This window comes from Anopheles arabiensis, chromosome 2 (genome assembly GCF_016920715.1).
Source record: "Anopheles arabiensis isolate DONGOLA chromosome 2, AaraD3, whole genome shotgun sequence".
Classification (NCBI taxonomy): Eukaryota; Metazoa; Arthropoda; class Insecta; order Diptera; family Culicidae; genus Anopheles; species Anopheles arabiensis.
Window position 1 is genome coordinate 3,538,170 of NC_053517.1, and position 17,051 is coordinate 3,555,220.

The window sequence follows — 17,051 nt, forward strand, 5'->3', positions numbered from 1 at the left end:
TCCCGAGCAACTTCCCGGCGTTACAGAACTTACTCCACACGCATCGTGCGCGTGTTTACCTGCCGTGCGTACACATTAAAAAAGCGGGGAAGCAAACGTAATACCCCTCTTTTACTACCGTTCGCAATTTCTCACCCCTTTTTTATAACGCTTAATGGTCCCTTCCGGACGGTGTGGTTCGATAAATTAGAAACTCGCCCTCGTTTGCTGGCTGGCTGGCATATTCGGCGACCCTTTATTCCCCCTGTTTGCTGTTGTTTGGTCCGGTTTAATCCTTGCTGCAGGTTATCCTGCCTCGCAAGCGTTTCCACAGTAACGTACCTGAGTGTGTGTGTGTGTGTGTGTGTGTGTGTGTGTGTGTGTGTGTAATTGTCGCGTTTTTCGTCGGCGGCTTATCCGTGTCCTTCACTCCCGTTTTGCTCACTCCACGGTTGTTTGTTTAGATCCCTGCGCATTCGTTGTGAAGTGCGTCGTCGATGAGTGATGAATGTCTGGTAATGTGTGTGTGTGTGTGTGTGTGTGTGTATGTGAGAGAAAAACATTTGGTATTGGTGGCGGTTGTTCCAACCACTTGGCATCTGCTACAGCCACAATAGGGTTCTCCTTTTCCTTTCGAACCATTCCGTGGTGGTAGCAGGACGTCGCGACAGATCATCTGTCAAAATTAGTTTCGCCGGTCGCGTCGCCTCCTTTGTTTGTCGTTTCTTTGTGGCTCAGTGTGGCTCGGGCACAGGGAGATCCTTTTGGATTCACGTTTCCTTCCATTGCAGATAGCCTCACGGTCCTGTCACACGTTTGGTGTCCGGTGTTGAGAGCACTCCAAGACACGAACCGAACTGTCCCGGGTCAGCCGAGTTTAGTGTGAAAGTGTGTCCAGGGCCAGTGTTTTGCAAACTGTTTCCATTCGGTGGGGTGTGTGTGTGGGTAGTGCAGTGCAGTGAAAAATTCAATTTATCAACCGTCACGCAGTGCCCAGAGCGGCGGCCATTTCGCGTCTGTTACAAGTTGCCCGAACGCTTGACTCAGTGCTCAGGAAGCGAGAGTTTCCTTTCTTTACATCACGTATTCGTCTGTCACCGCGACGCGACGCCAGAGCACCACAACTGGACGTACCGGAACGAAAAAGGATGCAGCGTGATAAATTGAACTGTCACAACACGAAAGGTAAGGATAATCAAGTTATCATCATCTTGAGAGGTTAGGATTTCCTCCCCCCCCCCCCAAACTGCTCCGCGGAAGCACAGGGGTTGTTTACCGCATCAGCCCTTTGACCTAGCCACGGCAAACCCGGTCCAACCCGATCCGAGGTGTATATTTTTCATTTCGATAACCGTTCGTGGTGCCGGTGGTGGCACCCATCGGTACGGAAAACCAAATTATTTTGCCTCGTTTCCTTCGATTTCCGGCTTCGAAGGACATCGACGCCGGTGTTGCGGTTTGTGGTGCGTTCTGGCGGGAGTTCCGGCAGTTCGAGGTTGGCGCAAATGATAGATGATACTTCCGGGAACCGGAACCCGGGGTCATTAAAATGACCCCGACTCTCAGCCGGGCCGGGTCGGGTTGCGTGCACAGTCTCGGTGGCGTAGGTCAGGCCAGCGTGCGTAAAGGTCCACTCCGTCTCCATAATAAGCTTATTTATTGACCTCCTGGGAGTGGGAATGGAAATCGAGAGCGCTCCCGAGCTCGGTTTGCGATAAAAGGGTTACAAACGGCTGCCCAGCTTTCACACACACACACACACACACACACACACACTTTTAGTGATACCAAATTTATACAAAACGGTATTGATTGGATGGGATTAGTGGAGATGGGGTTTAGCATCATGGCATAGAAAAATGAATTATTTATGACCGTTTCGTTTAAAGTACAGCTGTGTTGGTCTTGTTGGTGGCGCCGTACAAGAATGTTTGCATGTTTGCACATCAAAAACACTACAAGATTGTACATTGTCCCGTACCTGGCACGACTTGTTCCAACCTCAAAGTCAACCTGTAAATGGAGAGTTAAAGTTGAACAGTAACAGTATTGTTGGCCGCACCACCAAATGTTGATTGTTATTTGCTATTAATTTTTTACACACAAACACAATTTGATTCACTTGCGCGACCAATGAAATGAGGCGTACTTGCGTCTCTTGCTTTCTTTCTATGTAAACAATTTCATAGCATTAGCCTTTGCGTGGCATTACAGTTCAATGGCGTGCTCTTTTGCCGAGCGCTTCTTTATTAGACATTTACCTGTCACGCATGTTAAGATACAATCGGACGTATTTTACTGCCCCTCGTAAAATGTCTGCACCAAAGCCAAATTTATCTGTCATAACTTTATGTGTGCTTGCAAAACAAGCCAAACAACACGGGGCATAGCACTGGCAAGCGCCGGTTTAAACCTTACTCACGTCAGACACAAGCAGCAGCAGCAGTAAAAAAAGTGGAGAAATCGCAAAAAAAAGATACACACATACTCACCATCCTGTGATAATGTGCTAATGAAGTAGCGGATCTCTCATCTCGGGGATCTATTTTTTGTTCCTCTGCTAATTCCCATTGCAAACGTCCGCACCGGTCATAGGGGGAGAGAGAGAGATCGTGTCAATAGCTAATTAGCTAACCCCGTGCCAATAAAGTAAACAGACTTATTGGAATGATGCCTTGGCTCCGAAGCAGGGGAGAGGGGGGGTGGGGGAGGAGATTTACGATCATTCTCCCATTTAGTAAGACGCTCCCAGAAAGCTACAGTGCGAGAAGAAGGGCACAAGCTGCAGCAAAAGCTTATTCTAGAACGCGGCGGCCTCGTGAGTTGCGAGATTTTATGACTTTTCCTACGCTCAATGAATGGATAGAAAATCAATGCCTTGGCACGGTGCGCAGGCACGATTGTGTGATGAGTTTTGTTTTTGCGTTACACTCACACGGTATCCGCCCACACGCGGAAAGCGGTGGTGTTAATGCACTGCTTTACGATAATGTTTTATTGAGAATGAGCCCGATAATGCTGCCAATCAGCTGTTTTATGGTGCAGGAAGTGTAATGCTGTTTGTAATTGTTATGAGTAGTTTAATGGGCTTATTAATTAATTAGAATCGAGCTAGATGTGTTTGAAGGTTACATCAAGCGTTAGAAAGAATGTTCAGTTTTGTAAAGTTTAATTTGTTTGTGTTTCCATTAAATCTCGCTCTTGTTACTAACGACCAAGAAAGCTAACGGTGAAACAAATTGCTAAAACTTTCTTGTGCACACTCCACCGAGCGTTATCAGTAAAGTAGTTCTTTTGCGCCAATTTTCCGCTCAATGAATTGTGCAAAGCAACAGCAGCAGTAATCACAACAACAACAACAAAAAAAGCGTTTCAAAAGAGTTTGAAATGCATTAAAAATTGCAGCCAAGCAGCGCGCCGGATGGAAGAACAGAATAGAGAGCGAGAGCACTTCCATTATCATATCTTTTTCGCCCTGCAAGCCGACCAGCTACGGCTCTATGCCCTCTTACCTTTACTATTCCCCTCTGCGAGATGATTACACTAAGACGACAATGGACCAAGCGAGTGCCATTAGCTTTTGTACGCTCGTTCTTTGTTTCCTTCCGGGTGCTTCACCTGAATGGTGTGGCTTGGGGGCGGTGCAAGAAAGTTCGCATTACCTTTGCCGGTACCACCGGTGTATCTGCCCTTTATGGACGCTACTCTCGGTAAAAATATGTGTATTGAGGTAGTGGTAGCCGTGTGGTGGTAGTGTGTTGCAGAGTGAATATTACATTTTCCAGTCAGTTAAACTGCTGTACACCTTCAAACCATAGCTTGTGTGGTGTGCGATTTGAAGATTTTATACTTGCAAGGGTCTAACACCCATCCGATGTTAGCTGTATGTTCGTAAACATTTTAAGGGACTTCTTGAAAGCGAGCAATCTTTTATTTCACACTAAATGTCACACGAATCTGCATGGCATTACTCAGAAATACTCCCTCCGGGAGCATCGGAGCGCTATGGAGCTTCTTTTCGTCCTACAGCAACTCCACTTAGCATATCAGAAGGATAAAACTAAACTTTACAAAAACGCGACTGGGAAAAGGCGCCACCGCCAAGAGTAGCTGATAAATATTTCAAGAAGTTTGTGATAAATTTGTATTCCCCCTTTAGCTTCATCGCCTGAGCACACTAAAGCTTTAGCATCATTTGACTTTCTTCTCTGTTTTCGTGGAGTTAAAAAGTAAAATCTTTTTTTTATAAATTTTCTTCACCACTCAATAAACGGTGCAAGTAAATTTTCAATTCGTGGAAGCTAGTAGATTATTGTTTTGTGGTTGTTGTGAGTATTCATCTCTAAAAGAACCTTTATGAAACATTTATCCATTTCATCGTAAACAAAATAATTCCAAACATTCCCACACAGGCTTACAGCCATTCAGAAAAGAGAAAGCTTTTTATTCCTAACGCTTCCTCGGTGATGCTAATATTTATTGACTTCCTTCTCACCATCATTAATACGCCGTCGCTCACCCAATTACGATACATGTAAAAGAGATAGAGGGTGGGCGATGACGAGAAGAAGAAGGAATGAGAGCGGTGGATTTCTGACGGTGTTGCTTTATTGCAATCTGATCCACAACTGACTGCTCAGCCCAAGTTATTTGCTTTATAAGTTCATATCTGTTTACATCAGGCAATACCATTTTGCCACAATTCTTACATTCGGCCCTTCCTGATGCACTTCGATCCTCGAAGTTCTAGCCTTCTGATATTCATTATCCTATCCAAATTCCTGAATTTGATTGTCAAACTCTTTACGCCTAATCATAATTGAATTCTATCCAACACCACATTCACGCTCTTGATTTCCACCCTATCAAAATGCATATGGTATCGACCTTGTTCCTTTTTTATCTCCTTTCTTCCATCCTTTCCCAATTCCTGCTCATCGAGGATTCTGGTCCTGCGCACATTCTACGAATTTCCTTGCCTTAACCGGTGTTCTCCTATCGGTAATCGCTCGCGTCGGATATCCAAATATCGACGACTTTGTCTCGCTCTTTCGCATGTCTTTTCCCGATTTCGTCGTGCTCTCTACCTGTCACAGTAGCTTGACCACCCATCACGCTATAACTGTTTTTTTCACAATTTTTGGCGAAATGCCCCTCACCACCACATCTAAAACACTTCATCGGAGTACGTTCGCTTGTACTCGGGACAAAAGCGTGCGTGTCAGCTGTTGATCGTTTTTAAGTGGAACAATCTTGAGCCCGATGCCCCGGCTTGCCGCAACTAAAACACTTGCGCACACCTACTTCCAACCTTGGCTCTTGCTGAACACTATTCTTCTTTACCGCACTTTTCTTCTCCGCTCTTTCCATCAGCAAAAGTGCTGCTTTGAACTCGGCTATACTGCGCGCTCGGCAAAGTGACGCACGCACCTTTGCATCGTAAGACACACCATCCACGATGTACTCGACAACGCTACCATCATCGATTTCCGTGTCACGTTTTACTCGTGCCATGAGTCGCCTATGCACGTTACTCGACCGCACTATTTTTCCAAATTCTTCAATCAGCTTTGGTCTCAAAGCTGCATACGATGTTACGTTTCTCTCCGTCGAGAGAAAACTCCGCGCAACACCAAACATGTTTCGGCGGCACATGATAAACATTTGTTCATCGGTCCAATGCGCCATATTTGCCACTACTTCAAAATCACCTAACCACACACCAATATCTTTGGTGAGGTCATTACCATAAGGCTCAATACCTTCTTCCACATCACGGAGCGAATAGGGCTGCACGAACGGTACATGTGTTTCCCTAATTCTAGGCACATCCACTTTTTTTGACACCATTTTTGCCACAATCGATCTTGTTTCCGCGGTAACAGCCATAGGACCACCCGCCGCAGTCGCACCACTGTTCCCCGTCTCGCTAGCCTCTGTTTCCGCATTCACGTCATAATCCACGTCCGAACCAAACCCGTACGCGCAACGCAACGCTCTAGAAAACGAGTGTTTTTCCCGCGCCCAAAATGCACAGCGCTAGTCACACGCACAGCGCCTCTTCTTCCTGCACCTATCACATATCGGTTTGCATCAGACAATACCATTTTGCCACAATTCTTACATACATTGGCGGATCGATTGGTTTTGTATCGCCAAACGATGATGATATAGTTTTTCTACACCCGTAGAAACGACAGCGTCATCAACAAGTATGTGAAAAGTAAGTGAAACCGTGTGACTCCCCGCGTGCGGTTGTCCCAATTTTTCCCCCCTCGACAATGAAGTGCTATTTAATGTGTAGGAAAATGGGGCCACCAGGACTGGGGGAAGCCGAGACGTGCGGGTGGAAATTATTGCGAAAAGAAATACTTTAGCGCCGGATTTTCTTGTACGTGAGAAAGGCTTTTATAAGGCACCGGGACGAGAACTTTTGTATTTCTTGTGTTACCGGATAGTCCACACAGACACACACACACACGCGCGCGCGCGATTCCCTTGTTAGATTGCACATAGGTACCGCGTAAGGATTGAGCCTTAAACCGCTCGATAGGGCACACCTGCAACGTACGGCTTTTACGCACGCAACTCTTCTAATGGCGTTGTTAGGCAGCTCGCCAGGACGGCCCGGTCGGTTCGCTCGAAGGGGAGTAGGTCATATGGGAACACTTCCTGGTCCAACTTTAGTCCCCACGCAGGGGTGCAGTGGACTCACGGCGTAGTAAAAGCATACCTACCCACTGATGTTCATTATTTTAAGATTGCCTCATTGCGAGTCGTGACTATCGTCATCATCGCCGCCGTTGGAATCGCCGAGTGAGCATAAACGAGCGAGAGAAAGAGAGAGTGGGAAGTGAGCGTGAACTGAGGGTGGGTGATGAAATTTGGACCTAAACTAAGCCACCGGTCGTTGAGAGGTATTAAGGAATTACAGGACGCTGGCTGGCATCAACCGGTGGCACTCGAGCTGGGGTGTGGCCCATTCTGGCAGAATGCAGTCATTTGCCCGATTTTCCCTGTCGCACAGTAGTAGCGAATTCCGGGAAATCGTTCCCGCCAGCAGGAGGATGAGCACAGTTTCACCACGGCCATAAAATGATATTTGAGCTCGCAAATTGAGAAAACTATGCCGGGCACATATTTGCGATGGACTTTGCGGGTTGCGCTAGCCATTAGAATAAATTGCTGGCACATTCTTCTTCGTTTAATGTGTGTGTGTGTGTGTGTGTTGTGCTGCTGCGGAGGAAAGCTGGCAGTACTGTATCTTACCGAAATAAATCTATTTTGGTTGTAAGGTATAAAGTGATAAAGAAGCACCATGCGGATGATATGTTAATGTACATTACAAGCTATTTGTCGAGAACGACCATGGCGTCAGTAGCATTTTTGCCAGCATCAAGATGAATGTTTTGTAATAAAACTATCTGCAAAAGAAATGGACGTTGATTATCGATTCGCTAAGCTATGGTTAAAATACACTTTCACTTCACGGTGATGGTGCGTAAAGGGAAACTTCCCTTCTTAGCTTATGTTGGTACAGCACGTTTCTAAGAGCTGGGCCAGTTTATTATCCTTCTACGAATATAACGGCTTGTTTGGCTTCTTTGAAGAGCTTTATTCTGGGAAGAATATATTTATATAGATTTTCTCGAGGAGCGGTATGCTTATGATTTCAATCGCATTTCGTCCCAGCAAGATGTTCCAACGCCAAGCCTCGTAAATTGTTTTATGACAAGATAAAATCAATGTTGAAAAAATCACATCAGTTTTATGTTGCTTTAGAGATGTTTTTATGTTTAATAATATAATTTTCTAGGTCATATTTGAACAGAAATGCTAAGACACTTCTTCAAAACCGAACCATTTGTAATGCAAATGACTAAACGCTAGTAGCGTTCAGGAGGCAAGCATTTCCACGTACCACGCACTAGGCGCCTCCATGCATCGGTTGGACGCAATGGGGACGGCACGAAGAAATCCAATTTTCCAAATCGACCATGGGTCACACTGAAAAGTGACACCTCCGACACCATCCACCAGCCTGCTGATAAGCTGCTGGTAACGCTTACGTGCTGGACATTGCAGTATCTCCTCCATGTATTCCGTACTTTTTTAATCCGTGTGTCTTCATTCTGGTCGGCGCATACGTACCTTGGAAAGCGCTGTGGTGCAAGGAGAGAAGTGGAAACCCCACTATTGGACAAGAAACCTGGAGAGAACTGGACAACAACAGCCCATGCTCTGATAATAATCCGCTTATGGTAGCGCGGGGTTCCATGGTGTAAATGTGTGAGTCCATTATTCCACTCCGGCGTGGAAAGGAAATGGGAATAGCAAATCCTCGAGGGCCTGAGCGCTCCCTGCTTGGGGGCGGAAGGTGGAGCATTAAGCCTCACTGACAAATTTGATGTGCTGTCAGAACGCAACAATTTCGGGAACTGTTGATCAATAAACTATTAATGTCCCTTGATCCGAGAGCGGCGCTTTTTGTTTGTGGCCGTGATTTCAAGTTACTACCTGAACAGGGTGACTTCGGGTTTCGGGTTCGGTAACATGCATAGCATCATTGAGTGAAATAAAAAAAAAAAAGTAGCCATTAAGTAGTAGGATCGATTGTGAGATTGTACGAAGATTACGCCCACTGTTTAGCCCGTGTTAAGCTTGAGCTTGGAGGATAATGTTAAACCTACGCTCCATAAGCACGAACCACCGCAACCTCAGACAAGGGACAGAGAAAATCTGTTAAACAGCACCCAGCACGTACGGCTGCGCGCATTGTGTGCACCTCCCCATATGTGTGTGTGCTATCTATTTATCTTTATTTACTGCAATAAATTCTCCCAATCGGGTGGCAGTGTGCGTGTCGGTGGTCGGAAAATCGCCATCACGCGCGCGAGAAATGTACTAACCCATAAATTAGCGAACTAAGTAATAGAAGCTTAACCTCTCCACTCACCGAACAAAACCTAGACCGGAAAGCGCACACATACATACACGCACACGCACACATACAAACAAACACATTTATCAGGCAGGTAGCGGTGGAAGAACTTTTAATTCCCAAACACCCAGTACACACTGTTGCGGGAAGATGCTTTCCCGCTCCGGTCGATGACGACGAAGCTTAGTAAGTAAAAGCCAAAAAGCACCTTTTTTCCAGGGAATGGAAAACTGGTCCGTTTGGTGCGGTTATGGTGCGATGGATACGCTTTTCCACCCAGCTTTCTTTCCCTTCCATCCGACCCGTGTTTCAGGATGGGCAGTTCGTCTGTTTTCCTTTAAGTGCGCTTTATTGGTTTTACGGGTTTTCTTACGGTAGGTTTGAGACCGAAAGTGGGAAGAGAAAACAATTCATTACCTTTGCTCACAATTTTCTTTTTTGTTCGTACGAACGTGTGTGTGTGTATGCGTTCACGAGTCTCTGAGCGTTCGTTTGGTCGCTGCTCCCAATGGGAATGTAACGCCGTGCTACCTCTCTAACTAGCAAGAATGGTTCTGGCTGGTCCGAGTCTGCCGCTGGAAAGCTTTTGTTTGTGTTCTTAAAAACCATTCATTTCGCGTAAAATGAAACGACAGGATGGCAATGAGAGTTATGTGCGTGTGTTTGTGTATGTGAGTATGCGCGAGTTTGTGAAAGAACAATCACAAACCCACTCCTGGGAGTATGCATGCTCAACGGTTTCATCACAAAGAGCGCCATCTCGAAAAGGCGATGGCTCGCGGATGAGGATGGTGATAAGGAAAAGTGCTTAAACGTGGTGAGTTACTTCGGATAGATGTAATTGCTTCCGCTGAAATTTTGTGTAAATTATGGCAATGTACCATCCAGCACCTGGTACAGTATTATGCTTTTATTTACAACTTCACTCTTCTTTGCCATCCTTATAACTCACTTTACAACAAAAGGATTGTTTTCCATAGTTTTAAATGTAAAGTTTGGCAGAGTAAATCAAAAGCTACAATATTGCAGTTACTGGGTATTTTTATTTGTACAGTGTACTGTACTTACATGCTAATGATATCTTGTAATTTGTAAATGATAAGTTCTGTACATAGATCTTCTTTGTCTGTGCTACAATTTATGAACAGTGTGGTTTGAAATTATATTTTAATTAATTTGAAGTGTCCCATTAGCAAAACTGCTGCATTAAAACATAAGTGTTGCTCCAAAGTTAAGCTATCCTTAAACACATGGAGTTGCACGCGTTCACGTCGTTCATGTCTTACGAATAAAGTGAACGAGGATCACTCTCCACCATCTTTTGCGTCATTAAATTATTTCTACAACCTTTCCATGCATCATACTGGCTACAAGAGGAAGATAATGAATGAAGGAAAGTGTGTACGACAGGACGTCTGAGAATCATGGCGTACTTGGCAGGAAAATGAATCTCAATGGAGCTGTGTAACGACTCGTCAGCCACGCAATTAAGTAGAGCGTAATGAAAATAATCTTGCAATCCAATGCATTCCCAACATTTCCTACGGGACGTACCAATGCTAGACGTACAATCCTTTACAGTCTCGGCATCTGAAACGTTTTTCGAGTTCCCGAAAAGGGTTCGGGTAGCGTTATTCAAACTTCAAACATTTGCTGAGGAATGCACAACGTCTTGAAGGTTGGCAAGGTTTTGGAGTGCGAAGAATGATTTTGATGTTCAGATGCTGTCCATAGTTTGGGCCATGGAGAGAGAGCGAGAGAGAGAGAGAATAAAGGTTGATAGTGATGGCATCCCAAGACCCTAAACATTCTGCCGGAATCGTACAGTTCAGATCAAAAGGTTCACTTGATGTATCGGGCAACAAACTCCTCTCTTGAAGCTACTCATTCCAAGGCAATCCTTCGTGAGCCCAGTAACTGGTTGTAGCAGCAATGGTCAGTGAAAGACTTTGCATAGTTTTAAGCGAAAATGATGCTGTGGAATGCTATCAGACGCTGCGAAGGACAGTTGTTGTACATTTTACAGTGTTTAAATAATCATTTTCCAAGAAGAGAATATACTACGGTCGTACTGGAGCGCGTTGCTGCTAATGAGTAAAAATTAATAACAGAACGCTGAACTAATTGATAATATTATGGTTTTGTTCGTTGTTGCATAACAAACACCGGCTCTTTTGTAATAGACATTGCTTTATGTCGGAACAATGTTTGGAACCAAAGAGGACTTCAAAGCGTTGTTTATAGGTTTTGTTTGCTCAGTCACATTAAGCAATCAAATATCTCGACATGTTTTTATTACATTATTACCAGCGATCGATAGAGAGTATGATAACTGTACAGGAGCTACATAAACGTGAACATCCCTGTAACATCATATTATTAACCATGCAAAATGTATTGCCGTCAGGGGCGCGGTTAAAACAATTCGCCGTGCTACCATGACACCACAAAAACACTTGGTTTTTTTTTTTGTTTTATAAATTATGCGGCAATGCGCTGCTGTGCGATGAGCATTATGGTGGATTATTTTTTTGTAATTACAATTTCAATGCAAGAAAAATAAACAAGCGCACCAGAGGGGCTGGTCTATCGCTGGCAATGCCGTCTTGACATGCACCCTCCGTTCCAGTCCCGATCCGCTAATGAATCGCAACGCTAAGCTTCATTTCACTTACTTCACATGCAAATGATCTTCCCGACGGAGCGGGCCAAACTCGGCGACATGGGAAACGCGGCACGGTCGGTACCCGAACCATGTTTGACTCCATTTTTCCCCATTAAGAACGAAGTTAATTATATCGTTCAGCCGTTCCAGCCGGGAAATGGGCATGACCGGGTAGCAGCACAGGGTAATGGTACAAAACGAACTTCTTCCGCGCCCTCCAGGGAGACACACTGACGACAACGAAGCCGACAACAGTGACACAGAAAAGTTATGTTCATCAATCATCATCTTTACGGCATCAATCTGTGGTCCGGGATTTTGCTCGCGGATCTGCGCGGGTAGTACGTCGTGGAGCCGTAATGTGCACCGAAGGTAGGAAGCGATGTAATACAACAAGGGTAAAGAGCAAACTGTAATGGTCGTAATGGAGAAGAAATAACGCAACAAAAAAAGGCTCATTGCAGTGGCGATAAGTTGTTGGGGGCATTGGAATAAGATTTCATTTAGTGTACTTTGGAAAAAAATGTTTCTTAACCAGTAGAGGGGAAGGATCACGTTCCCATACCCGATGTCAGAGGTATTATCTCTTAGCTAAACACCTTTAAGAATCGAAACACTTGCGTCATGCCGCAGCCGGTTCGCCCATAACTCCACTAATTTCATTAAAGTATCTTAGTAGATTAGTATTTATTATACTGTTTTAGCCATACCAAAACAATTTGCAAAGCGTGCTAGCTTCCCTTCGCTAAGCGCCCTTTTGTTCTCATTCTCCTCAAACGCAATGCGCAATATCTTCGCGTGACCGTAAGGGCTAAGAAATGGCAGCAGGGCTGGCTGGGTAAACATTGTCAGAGCTTATCCGCTACTCAAGGAAAAAAGCAAAACAACAAACACACTCGACGGAGCGAAAAATGCGACGCGCATCTTCGTGATGTCACTCAATTGAAATCAGTAATGCTATTTTAGTCCACAGGAAAGCAGGCCAACTGGGGACTGAGCTAACCGAGGAGGTCCGAGTGATAAACATGGGCCTCGATGGGATGATAGGATGTTTCGTAAGCGCTGAATATGAATTATTTTCAGACATGGAAGAAGATAACAGAGTGAAAGTGGATTATTTTGCCTTAAATGAAGATGAATCATGTGACTAAGATGGCTGATGAGGGCTACACCAATAGGACAATTTGAATGAGAAGTAATCAGAGCTGTTTTTTTAGTTTTTAAATTTTAAATTTAGCTCAAGTGTTGGTTGCTTATTTTTCAGAAATTTTAACATTGATTCACCAAACTCTGTACGGTGCTATACCTCTTGGCCCTGTAACTGTAACCTGTGTGTTTTAGGTTGGAAGTAATCTAGATACATTGTGCCTAAGTGAGACATAATGCGTTCTGTGATTAGGTTTAATTTTACGGGCAGAACCCCGCGTGAGCGTGTGCGTCCATCAGTGGCAGCTCCATTTGCATGATTTGAATCGTTCCCGCCTTATTTACGCTGCCTTCACACAACTACACGTTCCGAAGATGTCCGCCCGGATCAGTTACACCATTGTCATCGTCACATTTTGAGCGCGGGCGCGCGCGCGCGAATTGTGGACCGGGACGGACGTGGACACAAAATTGATGCCATGTGCTTTGACAGTGTGGCCAGCGCACCGGCATTGTTGCTACCGGCTGGTGCCCTCGAAAGCGGCATTAATTAATGCACCAGCACGGGAGCAACGGGGCGTATGTTGTGGCATCAAGGCAGGATTGCGTATGGCAGGGATTGGGTATGTGTCTTGTTTTCGTTTTGACTGCATAAGCGATCAATCGATGCGGCTAATGGTTGACTTCCGTTAAGATGGATATCAGCGAGTGGGGTATTGTTGCTGGTTAATTGGTGCTGGTCGCACGTGGTTTTGGTGGTCTCTCGAAGGGAATGCCCTATTATTTGATTAGCGGTATTGATTTTATTGTTCGAGGATCACCTGTGAAACTAAAACATTGTTATTATGGGTAACAACTAAGTGTTTCCTTCAAATTCTTTTCGTTTTTAAACAACAAACCTCCGATTATCTTTTACGGTTTATTAATCCAAAGACTTGTTGCGTTGTCCTAGTATTACCTCAATAATGCACGCAATTCATACTTCCGAGAAGGCAACGATATGCAAATAAAAAAAAGGTGTCTTCATTGCGATGTGTCGCCAATCGTTTAGAATCTTGGAAGAAATGTCCTGCGATCTGATTTCAAATATGTATGATACATCTTCTTTATTCGCCATACCTGCACCGGAAGTTGCGTCGTCTTGTGTGAGGTTTCAACGGTACGCAATCCGAATGGCGGCCCGTGCGGTATTAAAGATGGCAATTGTTTGCAATGGCCTTTTGCATAATACGCGCGTATCATGGCACGGCAAAACGCGTTCTCTGCGGACGGATCTTCGCAGAAGGTTGTGTAGCGACGAGAGCACTGATGGAGAAAGATGAAGAAATAAAACGACGCACCCATAAAACGTAAGGTGAAGTAAATGTTTGGCTGGATGAAATCACGGCCGCTGAGTTGCTGTCGGTAGTGTCAAGGCAGAATGCTGCTCCGGTGCTACTCAGGGTGGATAAAGTTCGACAATGTTGAATGTATAGCGTCGTAAATATGGGGGTTTTACGAGCGTGTACGCATCTTTTCCCCGACCTACCGGCAATTGTTTGCTTTCGCAGGACGAGAGTCAGATTCGGATTGTGAGTGTAGGAGTGAAGTAAATCAGGTGCGAAAGGGATTTGCGTGGCCACAGGCGATCCCACGGTGCGTAGCATAAGCGTTTACTGGGGCTGGGAGCAATTCAGAAGCTCGGAATGTAGTTGATTATACCGCTTGGCTTACGCTAATCTTCATAAGGCTGAAGAACGACATTGATCAAACAATTTTTGAAAGCAATAACACCATCTTCTCCATCTGCAAGTATTTAAAAAGAATGTAAATGGAATTGTTAGCATTAGCTGCACGAAACGACGTATACAATTTACATAAGAATAGCATAGAATCAATATTCATTTGTTGTTGAAATTCATGTTGTCACCTGTTGCCACCCAGTCCCCACCCAAAACTCTACTTCGTGGGCAGTTAATCAACAGCGCAGCATAAACGTTCGCCATGCTTAACAGCAAAACAAAACAAAAACAAACCATGCTCATTTCAGAAGCCATCTGTTCTGCCCAGGTCACGTTTGCTAACTGTCCCCGCCGAGGGCTTCGCTTTGTTGTACATTAATGCTGCGCATGCAAAATAACCGCGGTCCGCCCTCTTGCCAATTCGCTCGCTTTGAATGGAGGGCACATTCATTTTCGGGGCGGTTTGGGTGCGCCTGTTGTGTGCTTCATTCACGATAGAGAGAAAAAACAACAACTGGCGCAACTGGAGGAAACTCATGTGTGTTCGGTTGCAAACTCATAATTAAAAGTGCCACTCGCACTCGCAGGGGACACCGGGGCGTGGATGGTTTATGCTAGTTTATGCTAGGTTTCAGCAAAGCGGGGCAGTTTTGAAAGCGAAACAAAACAGAGAAAAATGATTGTTGTAAAAGGTACACACAAATAAATATCGGCTAGCAGAACAAACAAGCGGGACACGCGCGCACACCCCCATGGAATGCAATTCAAACCTGCCGGATTGTTATTGCACCGTTAAAGGGCTTTTTTCTGTTGTTTTTCATGTTGGATGGTAGATTTGGACAAATAGTTATACAAGCGGGAGTTATTTTGGGCATTTTTTTGGTCGAACTAGTTTTCAGTTTTTGCACTGGCTCCATTTCGTTGCTCGGTCGAAGAAGTATTGCTGTACAAGTGTGTGTGTGTGTGTGTGTGTGTGGGTTGCGCTAGTTTCCACCGGCTGCCCGTTACGCGAATGAATAAAACGCGAAACTTTGGTAATTAAATTTGCAACCGATGGGGTTTTGACGGGGCAGGGCAAGCTGCGGCCATGTATTTGGGAAGAAAAAGTTTGTCTCTGGCGTGCAGGAAGCAATGGGCGTGAGTCATTGGGCAGAGTTTCGTTATTTTTGGCTAGCTTTACGATTCACCCGAAGGTGGGTTTGTTAGTGATGGGAGCTTATTGTTGGTGGCTTGCTGTAGAGGGCTGCATCGACCCATCATAATACCGTAGAAAATCAAACTTTGGACAGTATGCGTTTGAATATGGAAAACAAATTACCATGAATAAGAAACATTATTTCGCGATCGTTTTCGATGTATTGCGCCATCGTCAGCTTGATGAGATGAAAAACAGCTGCTAAGCAATGGGTAAAGAAAGGCCGGATTTCGTTGCTATTGATTTGTTAAATTTTGGCACTATTTTAAAGACAGCCATCCACAGAGGGCCGTAAATAACGATGCCACTTGTCTGTCGCTGATGAGCGTGCTCGCGTTGCTAAAAGTTTTCCCTACATTTTTCGCACGGTGGCTGCATTTTCACACACCCCGCCAAACCATCCGCAAAAGCGTCGATAATCACCTTAATGAACGATTGTGAAAATAGAATTGATTTTCGTGTTTGGCGAATGTGTTGGCGGGCTCGTGCATCGTTCCTGCACACATTTCTTCACCGTATTCTATTTCCGAAATCATCACTCCACTTTTCCGGTTTTCCGGGCAGGATGGTGTTGTTTTTTTCCCTCTCGCTCTCTTCTCAATTTATTTCGCCCTGGTCCTCGTTGTGCCACCGTGGTGCCGCGTGTGCTTTGTTGTCAGCAGCAAGGACTTGCAGCAAGCGGGCAGTGGCGGTGTATGGTGTGCCCGGTAGCGGTGGATGATATTTATAGCTTTTGCAAAAGCATTGCCAGCCAGAGTGCTTTTAAAACCGGTGCGCAGTGCCATTTTGTGCTGCAGCAAATCGTCTGCTGACCCTGAAACCGCTTACGCAAGATGGGACCAGCGTGTGCATTAGCGCTGCGTTTGGCACGATAAGTCACTTGTTATTTGGGGGAATAGTGTTTAAAACTTCTGGAACGAGGGTTTGGAGGGACTTTTTTCGATAAACAACTACTACTGAATGACATTTACTGCTGCATTAGTGCAAATTTCCGCTTCGGTCCCTCGTTTAGCCTGTAATTGGAGTGGAATATCGAGTAGCAATATATTCACAGCAGCTCTGCATTCCGGTTCCGAGAACGTATTGGCCTCCGAGGGAAAGCGAACCAAAATTACAATCGCCTGTTCTGCTCCGCACTGCAAGCAGCAATAAAATAGGATGAAATATGACACCTCTCGGGGATTTGAATCGAATTTAAAACTTGAGTCGGTGAATCTTTCCCTGTGCCGGGCCAATACTGGCCCTTCCCATAATTCCTTCAATGACAATCGGATTACTGCAGGTTCTGTTACAACGTACGAGGTTTGGTTAGTGTCCTCCGTCCTTTGTGCTTGGTATTTGTATGCTGCGCAGCGAAGCGACGGAGGTACAATCTCCTGGATGAATGGTCAAATTTGTATGGCA

General features: G+C 45.1%; 1 protein-coding gene across 4 annotated transcripts in view; it reads left to right on the forward strand.

Moving 5' to 3' along the window:
- The window catches only part of LOC120894086 (galactosylgalactosylxylosylprotein 3-beta-glucuronosyltransferase P), a 44,483-nt gene that overhangs the window by 882 nt on the left and 26,550 nt on the right, over positions 1-17,051 (forward strand). For all 4 annotated transcript variants that reach the window (XM_040296457.1, XM_040296458.1, XM_040296456.1 and 1 more), the window contains exon 2: positions 771-1,164. The gene's annotated coding sequence lies outside the window, so the exon portion shown is untranslated. The remainder of the gene's footprint in view (positions 1-770; positions 1,165-17,051) is intronic.